The sequence below is a fragment of the Panulirus ornatus genome, chromosome 12 (assembly GCF_036320965.1).
Source record: "Panulirus ornatus isolate Po-2019 chromosome 12, ASM3632096v1, whole genome shotgun sequence".
Taxonomy (NCBI): domain Eukaryota; kingdom Metazoa; phylum Arthropoda; class Malacostraca; order Decapoda; family Palinuridae; genus Panulirus; species Panulirus ornatus.
The window spans coordinates 61,885,084-61,897,583 of record NC_092235.1 but is presented as its reverse complement, the minus strand read 5'-3'; the positions used below and the strand labels follow the sequence as shown (position 1 = coordinate 61,897,583).

General features: G+C 47.5%; 1 protein-coding gene and 1 long non-coding RNA gene across 2 annotated transcripts in view; one reads left to right on the top strand and one right to left on the bottom strand.

The window, feature by feature from the left end:
* The window catches only part of LOC139751757 (uncharacterized), a 238,112-nt gene that overhangs the window by 24,029 nt on the left and 201,583 nt on the right, over positions 1-12,500 (top strand). The window contains exon 2 of the long non-coding RNA XR_011713415.1: positions 7,436-7,536. This is a non-coding gene — a long non-coding RNA (uncharacterized lncRNA). The remainder of the gene's footprint in view (positions 1-7,435; positions 7,537-12,500) is intronic.
* The window catches only part of LOC139751756 (uncharacterized), a 230,988-nt gene that overhangs the window by 51,391 nt on the left and 167,097 nt on the right, over positions 1-12,500 (bottom strand). The gene's annotated exons all lie outside the window — the stretch shown is intronic.

Sequence of the window (12,500 nt, the reverse complement as noted above, 5' to 3'; positions counted from 1 at the left end):
GGAAACGCTGTCTTTTGTCATGTCATTTTACGTGTTCTCTCTCTCTCTCTCTCTCTCTCTCTCTCTCTCTCTCTCTCTCTCTCTCTCTCTCTCTCTCTCTCTCTCTAAGGTCATAAGCCTTGAGTTATAAGCCTTAACAGTCAAAAGCCTTGAGTAATAAGCCTTAACAGTCAAAAGCCTTGAGAAATAAGCCTTAACAGTCATAACCCTTGAGTAATAAGCCTTAACAGTCATAACCCTTGAGTAATAAGCCTTAACAGTCATAACCCTTGAGTTATAAGCCTTCTCTGTCATAAGCCTTGAGTTATAAGCCTTAACTGTCATAAGCCTTGAGTAATAAGCCTTAACTGTCATAACCCTTGAGTTATAAGCCTTAACTGTCATAACCCTTGAGTTATAAGCCTTAACTGTCATAACCCTTGAGTAATAAGCCTTAACAGTCATAACCCTTGAGTTCATCATCCTTCTGTCTCGATCAAGCTTTAGTTTATCGCTCTCCTTAACGGTCAAAAGCCTTGAGTAATAAGCCTTAACTGTCAAAACCCTTGAGTAAATAAGCCTTAACAGTCATAAGCCTTGAGTAATAAGCCTTACAGTCATAACCCTTGAGTAATAAGCCTTAACGTCATAACCCTTGAGTTAATAAGCCTTAAACGTCATAACCTTGAGTTATAAGCCTTCTCTGTCATAACCCTTGAGTTATATAAGCCTTAACTGTCATAACCTTGAGTAATAAGCCTTAACTGTCATAACCTTGAGTTAATAAGCCTTAACTGTCATAAACCCTTGAGTTATAGCCTTAACTGTCATAACCCTTGAGTAATAAGCCTTAACAGTCATAACCCTTGAGTTATAAGCCTTAACTGTCATAAAACCTTGAGTTATAAGCCTTAACAGTCCAAAAGCCTTGGTTAATAAGCCTTACTGTCATAAACCCTTGAGTAATAAGCCTTAAACTGTCATAACCCTTGAGTTATAAGCCTTAAACTGTCATAACCCTTGAGTAATAAGCCTAATACTGTCATAACCCTTGTGTTGTAAGTCCTAACTGTCATAAGACTGTGAGTAATAAGCCTTAACTGTCATAACCCTTGAGTAATAAGCCTTAACTGTCATAACCCTTGAGTTAAAAAGGGCCCTTAAAATGTCATTTAACCCCTTTAGTTAAAAAGCCTTAACTGTCATAAAACCCCTTGGTTTGTTTGTATAACCTTATTTTAAACCCTTTTCCCTAAACCCCTTTAGGTTTTAAGCCCTTTAAAGTCAAAAGCCTTGAGTTAAAAAGCCTTAACAGTCAAAACCCCTTTTGGGAAAAAGCCTTTTCTCTTGGGAAAAAGCCTTAAAAGTCAAAAGCCTTTTAACCAAATTTATAAGACTTGAGTTTTTAAGGCCCTTTTCTGTCATAAGAAATTAGTAATAAGCCCTTAAAAAGTCTTTAAAACCTTTAAATGTTCTGAAAAATTTCATCTCCGTGGGACGATGGGTGAGGGAAGGAGGGAAGGAGGGAGTCGTCATGATGACTGATGATCAATACTGTCATCCCCTGAAGTGTGTGTGTGTGTGTGTGATGATGACGCTGCTCGGATACGCCCTCTGAGGGGAGGGAAAGGTGTGTGGGTGTGCGTGTCCGTCCTCCACACACACACACACACACACCACACACCCAGTGTTCATACGCCCTCTGAGGTGTGTGGGTGTGCGTGTCCGTCCTCCACACACACACACACACCCAGTGTTCGTAAACACTACACAGTAGCATCCATGACCAGCAGCAGCGTCATATTGCTGCCAAGCATGCGGATGGCTCCTGTCTGGCAGTGTCCTGGAGGAGGTTATGCTTCAAGGGCTGAGCCACGGTTTCCGTCTCCGGGCTGTATTCCCCATTTTTAATAACTGCAACCCCCCACATTTCTCTCCTCCCCCTAACTTTTTTTAAACCCACCTTGTTCTAACTTGCCTCCATGCGCGACTGAAATGCGCGACTTTTGGAATCGCAGTCGAAGTGTGTTTGTTAAACGGATTTAGAGTCAACCGCTTCGAACTGCCTGATAAAGACGAGGAAGAGTCAAAATAATCGGAAGAAAAAAGGCTTTCAAAGACTTTAAGAGCACACAAGAACCTTATGAAAAACAAACACTTTGTACATGCTGGTTTTTGCGTTTAAAATGAATGCACAATTCTAAACGGCCAACCATATCGTACGTTCAGGTATACAAGCTAGCTCTACAATGCTCGATAAAGTCACTTCTCACTGACAGATGACCCAATGGGACAACAACACCACACACACACACACACACACACACACACACACATCAAAGGTCAACCACCGTGAGCGTTTATTGAAAATAAAAAAAAAGGCACAAAGAGTGTGCGTGTGTGTGTGTGTGTGTGTGTGTGTGTGTGTGTGTGTGTGTGTGAGTGGGGGGGGTGATGATGTTACTGACGATGAACGACAATGTGTTGTATCACTGCAGTCCACGCAGCTGGGAGTTGTCAACGAGGAACACAAAGGTCTATGTTCTTCGAAGACCAACCACCCGACCAGCGTAGCAGGTGCGCACTACTGCGGAGGAGGAGGAGGAGGAGGAGCTACCTGCAGAAGGACAAAAAGCACGATGACCCACAGGAAGGAGGTGGGTTAAACGCCAGGAGGTAACAGCACGGCCTCCTACCTCACCCTCGACTGTCCACTAGAACTTCTTCTAGAGGTAATCACGCCCGCTTATGGCGGCGAAAACACGTCGTGCTTGGGCGGCGGGCGGGCGGGAGGGAAAGCACTTCTCGCTCCTGCAAACAACAGGACTCCACTACAAACAGCAACGTCCTTGTGGTGGCCCTCTTTATCATGTGGAGGGTTCGCTTGAGGAGGGACGGAGCGACGGGAAGCACCTGTCTCACACCACCAGTGACGGGGGGAAAGAACGGCCTGGCCCAGTTCTTTTTTTTTTGTTGTTCTTCACGCGTCGCTCCTCACCTCTGCTGTTTACCTCCCGCGGGGTGTTCTCATGCCAAGTCACCGCTGCGGACGAAGGACGTCCGTTCCTCAAGAGTCGGAGGGGATGGGAGGAGTTCCCAGGGAGAGGGGGGGGGAACAGACCAGCGGTGAGAGAGAGAGAGAGAGAGAGAGAGAGAGAGAGAGAGAGAGAGAGAGAGAGAGAGAGAGAGAGAGAGAGAGAGAGAGAGAGAGAGACTTTTTATGGGGAGGAAGTAATGAGGAAGGGAGCTTGTTTTTAGGAAAGCGGGAAAATGAGGTTTAGGTTAACTACAGACTGTGTGTGTGTGTGTGTGTGTGTGTGTGTGTGTGTGTGTGTGTGTGGCGGTGTTGTCCACCTGTGTTGTCGTGTGGCGGAGGTCCAGAGCCGAGCGCATGACCTGGAAATATGTCTGTGTTGTTCCCCTGCCCCATTCCCCTCCGTAACACTAATAATCATGAGTCATGACAACCGCATGGCTCATTATATCAGACCATATCAGGCGAGGCGGCAGCAAACACTCCTCCTGCGCCTCACCGTTTCGTTCGTCGTGGACGAACTCTCGCATCCACTACGTTCAGCCGTGAGCACAGTTGCGAGAGCGGATTGGCGACGATAGACGGAGAGGAGGTTGAGGATGGGGTGGACACACACGTGTCGACCAACGTTATATAACCAGAGGGAGGGAGGGAGGGAGAGGGAAGGAGGGAGTGAGGGAGGGAGAGGAAAGGAAGGAAGGAGGGAGGGAGAGGGAGGGAGGGAGGGAGAGGGAGGAGGAGGAGGGAAAAATAAAAGGGTTGATCCATCTGGTCATATTGGTTTCGTGGTGATATTGGTGTACTTCGCTTACGGATTCATCATTTCGAAACCCACTCCGGCACAGAGGGATATATATGTGTGTGTGTGGTGTTTGTGCCTCCAATATTAATCCGCTCGTTGTCCAGGTCTCACATACACACACACCCACACACACACACACACATGCAAAGTGAAAAAGCTCATGATATCAAGAGATTGAAAAACTGCGTTTGATGATTTCCGACAAACCTGTCGCCATAACTGAACTGGTGGTTACGTGGTCATTTGTGTTCGAACTCTCGTTGTGAATCATCCGGTAAAGCGGTATGGACCGTAGCCTTGCAGCTCGGGATACGCCGACTTGTTGAAGACACACTGACAGATATGGTGTGGACATAATGAAGACAATATTCTGGACATGATCGCAGATATCTTGTGGACATAGTGACAGAGGCAACAAAACTCACAGTTTCCGTCCCTCCTCCGCTCTAGCTAACAAAATATAGATACTGACAAAACATATTCACGTTGTGTTCACAAGCATTAAACAACCGCCCCCTCAAAAAAAAAAAAAGAAAAAAAATCGGTCTAAAGCGCCATCTCACCCGTCATACACTCGTCTGAATTCACACTCCCCAGACACACACGAGTCACAGTTTCTCGCCCGCGTTCCGAACGTCCCGCAACCCGCCAACCTTACAAGCATCATTGCAATACATCACAAGACCCCCTCGTGCCCAAGATAAAACTTTCACAATGAGGAATGAATGTTTACTTCTCAGTTGTCCTGCGCTAACCTTTACAAAGACAGGCACACAACAACATCCCTACAATTCCTGGTGTACGTGGCTACCTCCCTGAGCGCCGTATGGAAGGGGTTTCTGGGGAGAGAGGTCGTCGGACATAGAAAACAAGGATAAAGTGTGGGCAAGTGGCGAGTTCTGTGATAATGCGTAAAGTTGGTGGTAATGACAGAGTCGGTAGTCTGGCATGTTCCGCCGCCCCCACTCACCCACCCTGCCCTCTCGTAAGACTGGAAATGTTGAGCACGCTGGAAACACGAGGGTCCTCGAGTATGCTCCGGGTGGCTGGACGGTGGGAGGGGCTGTCTGTTTTAGTGGGGTTGGGGGAGGAGGAGGAGGGATTCCAGTGTTCTAGAGTGGAGGGAGAGGGAGGAACTGCCCTCAGGAGTTGGGAAGGTGGGTGTCAGAACCTGTCACAACTGCTGGTGTCGAGATAACACTGCTTCTGCGTGCTGCATGGAAGACTACATATAGACTACATGTACAGGGTTTGTAGAATTGCATCTACGGCAATCAAACTTCATAGTGAACATAATAATAAATCAAGTGGAGTTACTATCAGATGACGTCAAAGCCCTGCTCGACACCCACATAGGAACACTTACAATTCCCTTTAACTTTTTGGCCCTGAAAAACCCAGGTATATTCCGGCACACAGTATCTGGTAGACAGAGAGAGGAACACAAACAGACAGACAGACACAGACGGACGCCAACCACAGACACAACCGAACAGGACACTTAAAAAGGACCGAAATCCAAGTTCACATAAACTTTTATACAGTCTCCGTGTGTATACCCAGTTGGCACCACACACGAACCAAAAAAAAAAAAAAAAACGCATTCAGCGAGACACCAGTTGCTAAAATGTGCAGACGACTCTCTCCCAAGACCTGCAACATTAGCTGGGAAGGAGGGAGGGAGGAAGGAGGGAGGGAGGAAGGAGGGAGGAGTCATACCTTCTCACAGGCATATATATCTCAGCAACCGCCTGTTGGTTCTGAACAAGAGCAGCAGCAGCGGCAGCAGCAGTCCTGGTGAGGGAGGGAGGCGGGCGGGGCGCGGGAAACTCAAGCGAGAGAACCAATCTAAATTTCGAGTTTTGTGTCCAATATTTCACCGTGGGATAATTCGTGCCTTGGCGAGGTGGATCTGATCCAGACTGTGAATGACTTACTGAGAATCTGGTACACTAGTCATTTCGTTCTGCCCCTAATGTAACATCTAGGAAAATAATAAAAAAAAAAAAGATTACTTATTCTTCAATTGATTCGCGTGAGTCTGGGTAAAAAGTCTGACACACACACACACACACACACACACACACACACACACACACACACACACAAATCCTCCATATCGTAACGTGTTGTACTTTCGTATGAACTGTATCCAGACCACATACGCCATTTAGACTTCCAATTGAACTCGATGAACGATCAACATCCCCCCACAGTCAGAAGACGGATAAGCGAACATTTACAAAAAGAAAAAAAAAAAAAGGAGAGAGAGAAACGCAAGAAAATTTCCCAGAACCTCTATTTCGAAGCCAACAGAGTTCGGAATGCAATGCTTCCTTAAGAGCCACACTGAGGACCTGAAGGGGGTGTGGGTGGGTGTGCGCGCGGGGGGCAATTTATAGCCTCATTTCATTCCTTTCCCCCGGAGTCAAGTGTGTTCTCCCGTGATGGTAAAAATTTCAACTTGATATCGCGTTACCTTCCACGCACCTCGGGACCCCCTTCGTCCACTAACAAACGACTACTTACATAAAGAAGGAAGAGGAAACTCGAGGTTACTGGGTGTGTGAGGTGTGCTCTGAGAGATCTTTTTCACGGCCGTGACTCCGGTAAAGTCTTAAGCTTCGTGTGAGAGGCGACATACGGGTATGTGTGGGTAGGGTTGTTATCATTCACCTTAGCCGTACCTACAACACTTCCGCACCATACTACCAGCACACCTGCTGACCTCTGGTCAGACTATGACACACACACACACACCTTTCTAGTCTTCGGGTTCCTTTTCATCGTTGGCGGCGTTAAGACCTGAGAAAGATTGAGAGAGAGAGAGAGAGAGAGAGAGAGAGAGAGAGAGAGAGAGAGAGAGAGAGAGAGAGAGAGAGAGAGAGAGAAACACGTGTGTGTGTGTGTGTGTGTGTATGTGTGTGTGTGTGTGTGTGTGTGTGTGTGTGTGTGTGTGTGTGTGTGTGTGTGTGTGTCTCCGGAAGGTGATACAGTGACGCAAAACGTAACATTCGTTCGTGTCAGTATCTCGCACCTTCGATGTTTCCCCAGAAAGAGAGAGAGAGAGAAAAAAAAAGTGATTCAACTCAGCCTCGACTTCACACATATCCTTCGCGAACTTATCTCCTTACGGTTTGCCTTGTGTGAAATCCGAGAGAATGGTTGGGACGATCGAGATGGTGGAGTGTGTCCCTTCCCTACACTCCTCTAGTGCACCCAGCACCAGACACGGGCGAGAGGGGGTGGGGGAAGATACTCCCTGGTACCCTGGCTCCTCTCTAGAGGCCGTGTGAGCCTACCTCCCTCCCTCTGGCCTCACTAGCTCGGGGACGAGCTAAATGCGTCGCTAGGCATGCTTGGGTCCACATGACTTTAGAAGCAAAAGCCATGGTGAATATTTGTTTCTCTCTCTCTCTCTCTCTCTCTCTCTCTCTCTCTCTCTCTCTCTCTCTCTCTCTCTCTCTCTCGTACTTCATCTGGTAATCGTTCAAGAAGGTGTTTCCCCCAGTCTCACTTATATGCCCCTTCCTCTCTCTCTCTCTCTCTCTCTCTAATCCCCCCGCCCCGCCCCCCGGCGAATACTACTAACACCCGTGTTCCTCACCTTCTTCCCCCAGGTGGCACTGTACTAGGGAGGGAGCTGCTGGACTGTTGTACACCCCACGGCCCGGAGTACCACTGAGCGAGCGGGAGCTGGGAGAGACCGTCAACTGTCTCGGTAAGTACGATAGTTTCAGAACAATCCTCGTGCTCGAAGGTATACGGCGTACGGTAGTGTCACCCCCCCCCCCCCCCCAAAGATCCAATGGCTTCTCGCTTCGCGGACTCGACCAGCTCGATACACTGATTCGAAACACGTCCCACTCTCCTCCTCTCTGTTGTTATTTGTGGATCTACTGATATGATGAACTGCCGTTTTAGACCTTAAGCCATTTAGGAATAAAGATGGTGAGAATTCACCACCATTTACAACGTGAATAGACAATCTGAGGCATAAAAGAACCTTCAGAGAAAAGGTTCACTTTCTACCAACTTGATGAAGATAAAGACACAATTCTCAGCTTCCATCCGGGCTGGTCTAACTCGCTGGCATGTATCTCTCCTACTTTTCCCCCGGCTGGAGAACATCTCACACAAAATTTGTGACCATAGTCTATATTCGTTCGCTGGGCAATACCTTCTTCGCATGTTACGTAAGGAGGTTTCTCATCAGCCAATCACGCGTGAGTGTTGTTACATAAGGAAAGACTTGGATTCCGAGAGAGATATTGGCTCTTTTTTTTTTTCTTCTGGAGTAGACGGGACGAATTTGTCTGTACAGGATGTACAGACGCCTCTCTCAACACACAAATACATATACATATACATTTTTTTTTTTTCTTCATACATATAAGCCCTTCCCCACGTTAGCAAGGTAGCGTTCCACAACAGATGACTGAGTCTTAGCGGGAAAGTCGTCACTTGGCCCCCTTCTCTTTTCCTCCTTTTGGAAAAGTAAAAACGAAAGGGGAGGATTTCCAGCCCCCTCGATCCCATCCCCTTTTAGTCGCCTCCAACGACACGCAGGGAATACGTGGGAAGTATTCTTTCTCCCCTAATCCCGAAACCACATTTCCCTATCCACACTCAGGCCCCACAGACCTTTCCATGGCTTACCCCGGACTCTTCACATGCCCTGGTTCAGTCCACAGATAGCCCGTCGACCCCCGTATACCACATCGTTCCAATTCACTCTATCCTGTGCACGCCTTTTACCCCACCTGAAGTTACAGCTTGGGGGTCACCCCCGACTGCCTCTGGCGTACAGCAGGATCACTGACGACTCCCCCGAAGACGTCATGGGCTGGGCTAGGGCGTACCCAGCCCGGGGCAAGAGAAGCCTCGTCAGCATCCCTAGCCCTACCAAATGGCCGCACCAATCATCCACCAGAAGACTCGCCATTATCGACTCTCTGTCGGGGCGTCTCATGGGCGTTATTCGCGGTGCGAAACCCAGGGGACTCTACCCTCCCCTGGGTTAACGCCCTTTGTAACCCCCCCGTCCCTTCGGAGGGAGAGATGTGATGCCTCCCTTCACAGTCAATCAGGGTGAAAGTTGTCCAGTCAAGGAAAAGACGAAACCCGGTTTGAAAAATATTGCCTCCGGAAATCACATTCTGGGCCGTGAGTGAGTAAGAGAGTGAGTGAGTGAGGGTGGGAGGGAGGGAGGGAGGGAAGGAGGGCAGATGACCGAGGCTATGAGGAAGGGAGGGGGAGACTCATGTCCAGATGATGAGGCATTTTGGTCACTCGTGAGTACAAGCGCTACCGGCAGGCCAGACTTATTCAAATATTATTATTCAATCTATGATTCTTTTTTGGTTTAATATAATTATATCGGTCTAGTTTTGGTTTAATATAATCTTTCAGGTCTAGTTTTGGTTTAATATAATTATATAGGTCTAGTTTTAACATAACAACTGGTTCACGTTTTGTGGATAACTAACTGATAATTCTCTTCATACTTTTTTTTTTGTGGAGAGTATTTGAAGGTTAAAAGTTCCCTATGGCTGTATGGTTAGGAGGTACACATGCCATGGCTGTATGGTTATGAGGTACACATGCCATGGCTGTATGGTTATGAGGTACACATGCTATGGCTCTATGGTTATGAGGTACACATGCTATGGCTGTATGGTTATGAGGTACACATGCCATGGCTGTATGGTTATGAGGTACACATGCCATGGCTGTATGGTTATGGGGTACACATGCCATGGCTGTATGGTTATGGGGTACACATACCATGGCTGTAAGGTTATGAGGTACACATATCATGACTGTATTGCTCTAAGGTAGACATATCATGTTAGAAGTTAATAAAGTTTTTCCCTTCATATCAGAGATTTACTCACACACACACACACACACACACACACACACACACACACACACACACACACTTCCTAAGCGAGATAAAACATGGATTCAGAAAAAACAAGATCATACGTAAAGAACTTCTTTGATTTTCACGAGACAGTGAATTCTCTTTCAGACAAATGATAAGGCTGGGTGGATCGTTTCTATCTGGACCGCCAGAAAGCATTTGACACGGTAAAACACCGTAGGCTGGTAAAGAAGCTTCATTTCCAGGCAGGAATAAGGTGGGAGACCCGTTCAATAGACTGAAAACAGCCGTATGGGAAAGTAACAAAAGACATAGCCCACAGAAGTCGTCTCGAAATGAATTGAGGTCACCAGCGGCGTCCCACAGGATTCGGTTCTGGGACCATTATTCTTCTTGATCTGTATTAAATGACTCGCCAGAAAGATTGGACTCTAACCCGAATATGTTCGCAGATGATGCTAAGTTCATGAAGGAAAAAACAATGAGGACTTGGATTAACTTGCAGACTGCAAAGTTAGGCTGATACAAGGTTGATCAAATTCAACCCGAGTTTAAGCAAATTAATGAAGATGGAACACGGTGAAAGAGGGCTTGGGAGTTAATACTGTACCTAACCCTTCGCCAGAATTCCCCTTAAGGGACCTGGGAGTTTAAATTGTACCCTAACCCATCGCCAGAATTTTTCTTAAGGGACTTGGCAGTTAAAACTGTACCTAACCCATTGCTAGAATTCCCCTGTGTGAAAATGGTAGGCAAACAAACTATTTCCTGGCTGGTATTAGAATCGCATCAATGTACACAGATAAGGGAAATATTCAGCAAACTGTTCACTTGGTGCATGAGGCCATAACTACAATAACTCAAGTTCGGTCACCACACCAAAAGAAGCACAAAGGACTGATGGAGAAGGTCCAGAGGAGGGCGACGAAGATGGTGCCAAACTCCACAAAACTGGGCTACAGTGGGAGGTTTAAAGGCCATAAATTTTCCCACAATAGGAGTTGAGAAGACTGAGGGATGACGTAACTTCACCTTCAAACCAGTCTGATGACGTCAACGGCGGACAGGGTCTTCGAAAGACGTCAAGACAGAACGACCAGAGAAGACATAACGTGAAGCGAAGCAAGAAACTTGTTGGGGAAAAAGATTAAATCAATAATTCGACAGTTTATGGTGAGTGAGTGAGTGAGTACATGTGAGTGAGTGAGTAAGCGACATCTACGATACAGAAGTTTAAAAAGCTACATGACAGCAGAGAAAGTTCAAAGAGACGGGGCCCCCACGAGTGTAGAAACCCTCCCACAAAAACGGTATGGATAAGAAATAATATATAGTTAATTACACACACACACACACACACACACACACACACACACACACACACACACACACAATCAGGAGGAACCCCCTGACGAAGAAGGCGACCAGGTCAGGGGGACATGGCACGGTGCTCTGCAGCCAAGCGCTGCTACAGCACTTTCAAGAACGTTCTCAAGGCTCCGTGGGCCCGGGAAGTTTGCCCTACACTTCCAGGCAGCTACATTTCACCCCCAGCGGACCTGGCCTCCTCCCTTCGCTCCCTGCCGGAGGGGGCGTTTCCTCTCCAGGAGTGACACACCCTCAGCGCGCCTCTCTCTCTCTCTCTCTCTCTCTCTCTCTCTCTCTCTCTCTCTCTCTCTCTCTCTCTCTCTCTGAGGTCCTCAAGCTTTGGTCTCAGCGAGATTCGGAGGTCAGTGTAAACTCTTGGTTGAAACCTCCCTTGACCCAAACAGGCCGAGGAAAAACGCGCGAGGTCAGGGTGTAAATTGGGAGTGGAGCGAAGAGAAGGTACGAGAGCCACAAGACGAATTGTCCGCAAAGATGGCTTCGAGCAAGCAAAGACAAACAAACAAACAAACAAAAGAGGAAGGGGTGGGTGGGTTGAGGTAGTGTTAACACTGAGCAAGGAACTTGCCAATGGGGGAGGGAGGGAGGGAATGCAGAGAGTGAGTGAGGGAGTAGAAATCGAGGTAAGAATGAACGAAGCAATGAGCCTAAAGGTGGAGGGCTCTAGAGGGAGAGAGGGGGTGGGGCAATAATACTATCACAGACAACTTCTTCAACCAATCCTCTCCAAATGGCCGAAGTTGAAAATTGACGACGTTTTGTGTGGGACTTCGCTGGGGTGGGACTTCGCTCGGGGGGAGGGACTGGTTCTTCCAGGGTCCTCTTCCTGGAAAGAGCTTGGGGGGGGGTGGTGTCACGGTTCCTGCCACCTCTTCCCTCACCTATGTTTGGAAGGGTTCCACGACTCATTCCCTCTTGTTATCTGGCTTGAAAGTGGTATAATTCCCTTTCACCCTCAAAAGAGAACTTCACTGACTGGCAAACGTCCCGATCCAGCCTGGGCCTTGGAGGGAGAGGAGGAAGAAGAAGAAAACGAAGCTGAAGAAAAGAGAGGAAGGAGAGGAGATGAATAATTCTTAAGTGAAGCATGGGGAAATGGATCCCAATGCCACACTCTCTTTGCTCTTCCAGACGTCAGCTGCTACGGTCTGAGACCTTCCTCAAACTCTCTCTTCAGAGAGGATGACCAGACGTCATTAACATAGGAAGGGGATATCCCCAGTCGATCTCGCTGCTTTGAGACAACTATAACGATGATCAGAGAGAGAGAGAGAGAGGTTGGCTGCGAGCTTCGAGGTGCTCAAGGAAAACGGGAATATTCGGATCAGAGATTCAAAGACTTTGGAAAAGTTGTTTGAAGTCAAGGATGATATTAGGATGGTCCAGAACGACCACCCTTCATTAAGGTA